Here is a 6,000-nt window from a genome sequence, read left to right as displayed (position 1 = left end):
GTGATGGAGCCCTGCTTTCCTGGGGATGGCTGAACTCCTGCCTGCCGATGGGAAGTAGTGAATGAATTCCTTGGTTTGCTTTGCTTGCATGTGCACCTTTTGATTTACCTATTAAACTGTCTTTATCTCAACCCACGAGTTTTCTCACTTTTACCCTTCCGATTCTCTCCCCCATCCCGCTGTGGGGGGAGTGAGTGAGCGGCTGTGTGGGGCTTAGTTGCTGGCTGGGGTTAAACCACGACAGTTCTTCATAAATGCTGCTCAGAAAGCCTAGTAACAACCTGCTTAGAGGAGAAAAAGGGAGCATTTGTCCTCTCCGACTATAGTACAACATACATACAAATATACCTCTTAGCTATAAAGGATTCATTCTTCTTTACAAAAGTAATTGCTAAAGGTTTGCTCTCTAAAAGACAAATACAGCTGATTAAGAATGATTATTGTTCTGTATTAAAATATTTTTTCCTAGTCTTGACCAAACTTATTAAAATACTGTAAGAAACCACAGTTTGCTGCCATCAGTGAGAACTGCATTTGTCATACAAAAATAGACAATAAACGGGCGTATGGAATTGTCTCATACTGATCCCAGGGCAACAGTTTATTTTTACACAATTTTTGGGGCAGTATCATCAACTGAACACATCAAATTGTGTAAAAGACACTTTCACTTGATTAGTCTACTGGGTCAATTTCTGACTGTTGATACCTCCGCAGCTTATGCTAACAGTAGGCACATTTTAAATATCAGCAAAATTTTTATTCCATTTATTTATCACATCATAAAAAGAATAGCTTAGCTGTAGCTTTTTGACCTAATTGAAGAAAAGACAATAAGTAGAAAGAGTCCAACCTAATTGGTCGCTGTTTTAGGTCCATGACTCCTAAGTGTAAAAGGTTAAAAACAAATAAACAAAAAAAATAGTAATAACTGTCAAGACATTTTTTTTTCTGGTTAGGCAGTGTGCAATTGTTCTGCTTTCCCTACACTCCTGCTGAAGATAACATATGGCCATATAGGAAACTCTGCCAATGCAGTGCACATAGCATCCACATCTTTTCTCCCCATCACAATATTTAAAACAAAGCAAAACTATTTCTTTCTTCAAATGCAAGATCCTAGTGGATCTGCCACCTTTTTTTGCCCAAAGAAAAAGAAACAGCATTTTAATCCCTGAAAAAACAGATATTTCCAGTGTGGAGCCATCATGTATGGTTGCTATGGTGACATAACAGTTGGCTAAATTCAATCAGTTCTCCCTATTATTTTGGTATTTTGTTTAAGAAATCACCACTTAAAGATGAAAGCTCCTTTCCCCCCCTTCCCTTCACACACATCATTTAAGAGTACTCAATGGGCTTATTACTGTACTGGTCACTGTGACATGATCTCGTCTTGAAGCAAAGCCTCTTCTTGAGGAAACCCCTAATAAGCACCAAGAATAACCAGCTAATAAACTGTGGAGACATATGACACACTGCATTCTCATTTTACCTTCCTCTGTCTTACCTAACTGATACATTCCTGTATCCTTATACACTAATCTGTCTTTGCTGAGGCTATTTTTAACACATCAGCTACCTAAGCAGCTGGCTTTTTTTTTTTTCCCAACTACATGTTTTCCTTTTCTGGATTTCTTCAGATAAGTACAATTCCATTTTCAGAAATGCAGAAGTTTTAGCCACAGTGGAATAATTTTGCAACCCCACAGTGACACGTGTAATGTTCAATATCACTAAAACTGGGAGCTTTTTAGAGTCACTAAAGGCATGTTCCACTTTCCAAATAAGACAAATATTAAGGCTCAGTGGAGGAGTTTGAAAAAAATCTGATTAGAGTAGATGGGAGGTCACTTTAGTCCCATAAATATGTCTAAAATGGCTGTGAAAACAGTGCAAAATGAGTATAGTTAACTTGGGATCAGAGAAATCTCAGCACAGGAAAGACATGGACCTGTTGGAGCGGGTCCAGAGGAGGGTCACAAAAATGATCAAGGGGATGGAACACCTCTCCTATGAAGAAAGGCTGAGAGAGTTGGGGTTGTTCAGCCTGGAGATGAGAAGGCTCTGGGGAGACCTTATTGTGGCCTTTCAGTACTTAAAGGGGATTTATAAGAAAGATGGGGCCCATCCCTGGAAACATTCAAGGTGAGGTTGGACGGGGCTCTGAGCAACCTGATCTAGTTGAAGATCCCTGCCCACACTAGATATAAGGAAGAAATTATTTACGCTGAGGGTGGTGAAGCACTGGAGCAGGTTGCCCAGAGAGGTGGTGGATGCCCCATCCCTGGAAACATTCAAGGTGAGGTTGGACGGGGCTCTGAGCAACCTGATCTAGTTGAAGATGTCCCTGCCCACGGCAGGGGGGTTGGACTAGATGACCTTTAGAGGTCCCTTCCAACCCGAACTATTCTATGATTCTAAATGGCACCCAGTGTGTTTGTTTAGGCTTTAAGAAACTGGTTGTTAGATTATTAATGTGTCTGTCTTAAGACACAGCCCTATGTGTCCTGTTTCACCATGCAACCAACCTCAAGAAACTCCACAGCAAAAGTACAGAGAACACTGGTGCAGAGTTGATCTGCATGTGCAGAGTGCCTCTACTTTGCAGGCAGAGTGAAATAGTAGTGGTCTCTATGCGCAACCTCATGATAATTTTAAGGCAAACCTGGATTTGAGCAGATGGCAGATGTTAGCAAGATGTGGGGTCTTTACACATGCAGAGACAGACACTGAAACCCAAGAGCTTCAGACATGCACTTTCCTTCCTTTTCAGCCCAGTCCACCCCTGTGTTGCCACTTGCGGAAGCAGGTCCCAGGTTTATCGGTGGCCTTGACCCAGCACTGGGAAAAAGTTGTTCCACTTCCTCATCCTGTTGTTAGAAAAGAAATGCTACTGGAATGGATGATCTTTTTGAGCCAGGGAAGTAAAGCCTGAGCCCAGGCAAGCCTTGTCTTCTCCTTGCTGTTCATTCATCATAAAAACAGACAAGCTCATATTTTAATGACAACTTGAGAGATCTCTTTTCCTCTCTTTCCAGCCAAGGACATTGGATTCAACTTAAGATACTGTTTCAAAATATTTTCCCTGCTTAAAAAGCTTACTGAGCTTTTAATGCATCCTTAAGAAATGCTAAAATATGTATTTTATGCAGCAGCTGAAAATTAAGCTAGCCCTGACAACCAGCTCCCAAATTCAAATTGTGGCAATAATAGAATTGTGCATATTTATATTTTAAGAATGCTTTTTCCACTGATATGGCAGCACACAAAACTCACATCTAACCAAAGGAAAAGGTCCTGCTTAGATGTACGGTTTGCAGTGGCAGCATGCGCGAGACCATTATTTTGCCATACTGTTTCAATTCCACTTTTATTTTTATTCTGAAGGTATATAGTTAAGTCGACAGTAAAGGAAACAAAGCACTCTGCTTACAGGTAGAGAGAGAATTGTAAGGCATTTTAATGTGAAAAAAAAGTGAATATTTCAAGGTTTTACAAAGGATTGCCTGCTACAAATCTGCAAAGCAAATCTGAAACCATCACAGAATGTGTTAGCGTTATTTGCATTCATTTATTTGTACTAAACCCTCGCTGACTGATGCCTGGCAGAAGAGATTTATTTTGTGCACCAAAGGATCTTCCATTTGGAGTTTACAATGAGCAGATGGGAACGAATGAATGTAATGATCTTTTTCCTCCAGTGTACTTAAATAAGACACCAGTTATCGCCTAGTGTCACAACAGAATGGAGCTAATGCCATCTATGGATATTACTGCATTTTCTATGCTCAGAAATGCTTAGGAAGTTTGACAGTTTTTCAGGCACTACCAAAAAGTCCATTCAGGATCCTGGTCTCCATTGTGGAATAAGGCGAGTTTTAAAACACTGAGACACTAATGGCATCAAAACTTTGCTTGATAGGTACCATAGCAACACCACCACCAAACTCTGATGAGCTCTAGAAGGTGTCAGAAACATTTCAGCAGTTTCACTGAATTTTCAAAACAGATTTACAAAGGTTAATGCACGTCGATTATTTACTCACAAGCCCTCTGAAGGTGCTGGGTTTTGAAGCATGTAATTGAGGGAGGACCATGAAAGTTCATGTTTCATGGACTGGCTCGACTAGATGGGATAAACATGCTTGAGAGACCACAGTACCTCTTTGGACAAAAAATGTCCCAAAACTTAGGGCCAGGGACGTTGCCACCAGCTCACAATATTAGGCAAAGTCCTTTAAGTTGCATCGTCACTGCTGATTTGAGTCCTTTCGGGTTAACCTAGCTTGAAAGGGCAGTCGCATGTAAAGGAAAACTGGAACTACCAAGACAAATTGTTTTGGCAGGAGATGAGCTGTGCAAGTTGAAGCACAGGAGCAGAGATGGGACAGCCAGGAAGCCAACACCTGAGCTAAGCACCCGTGTGAACACTTGAAGGAGACAGGAAGCAATCACAGGCAACTTTCACAAATTCTTCACCAAAATCGAGCCAATGGTTTCCCATCCCTTGCTACTTTTTTCCTGCCCTTAGTTCACCTTTTATTTTGCTGTTCTTGGGCCCATGTCCTCATTCAACGTTTTTTTCTTCAGAGAAAGACTGATTCAGAACCAGTGAAGCCCCAGTACCAGCTGGCATGAAGGCAAGCCCATTTCAGAACAAGCATTAGTAGGATGGATACTGTATACTGGGAGCTTGGTTTTCCAAAGAAAAGATATGGGAATGGCAAGCTTGAAAATACTCCAAATTAGGAATTGCTTACTGAATACCTATGTGTTTTCTTACTTCTCAATAATTTTTTTTTTAAAAAATCATGACTTCTCCAGACTGCCTGTTCAGAGAAGACATTGCAGTTTGAATTTTAAAATAAACAGCATTGAAACATTTAACAAGCAGCTGTAGGAAAAAAATATTTCCAAATAATTTTTGTCAAATCACTGAATACCCAAGGAAAAAAAATTCTGCCTGCATACAGGGCATCTGCACATCTTATTTTAATTTAAACAGAAGAAAGAAATTCTTTTTTTTTTCACAGAGGAGAAAAAAAGTTTGGAGAAATCACTTTGGATTTGGTCCAAAAAGCAACGAAGCAGGCTTCAGGCACTGCCTCCAACCCTGCAGTTCTGAGGAGACCTGCTCAGCTGGTGTTGGAGGTGAAGTTTCTTACACTCTTTAAAATTTTACCTCTGCACACAAGCAAAAGAATAACTACAGTACTGAAGCAGCTCAGTGCTCAGCCATACCTAAACCTAATTAAGGCTCAACATTTCTGTGCCCGTATCTCTGGCAGTTTATCCAATAAGACATACTCAGACTGGTACTACTGTATACTAACAGGATCAGTTCCTCTCGCCATCAAGCACATTTCAAAAAAAGTTTTAAAAATTACAGTTAAGACAGAACTACGTTAATAAAATAGCACAGAATTTTGCATGCTTATTCAAGAAATAGAAACTTCAGATTCAATTTCCCCCCTCTGTAGAAAGGGTTTGAATTCTGTCCCCCTGCTCTCAAACAGTTTAGACCTACCCACCCTAAACCTACCAGGCTGCTCTGAGCCTGTGAACTTAGGGAACCATACAGAAAATAATTTAGTAATTCAGTGATATGGAGAGGGCAGAAATAAACATACCAGTATAGACCCATGGCTGAAGCTTTCTCTTGAGTTTACAGAAGACCGGATTTTGCTTTTTTGTTTCAAGGACAGTTTCTTCAGCTTATTCCATGGCAATTTACTGTACGATTGAATCAAATTACTAAGTTTTTTACCTAAGGATGGCTAATGCCACTCTACCTTCTGAGCACATTTTATGAGAAAGAACTGTTTCCACTGACTTTTTGGAGAGGAGTGTGCGAAGGAGGGATGAGTGGCAAGTCGTCAGGAGGGCTTTCCAGGCAGGTGCTCCGAGTCAGCAGAAATGTGGTGTCTTGGAGTATGATTCAGATCCACCTCACTCCTCTACAGTCTTGTAATCATGGTAAGGTAGTGTATTGACCTT

The sequence above is a fragment of the Aptenodytes forsteri genome, unplaced genomic scaffold (assembly GCF_000699145.1).
Source record: "Aptenodytes forsteri isolate BGI_AS27 unplaced genomic scaffold, ASM69914v1 Scaffold229, whole genome shotgun sequence".
In the NCBI taxonomy this organism is placed as follows: domain Eukaryota; kingdom Metazoa; phylum Chordata; class Aves; order Sphenisciformes; family Spheniscidae; genus Aptenodytes; species Aptenodytes forsteri.
This window is presented reverse-complemented; position numbering follows the sequence as displayed.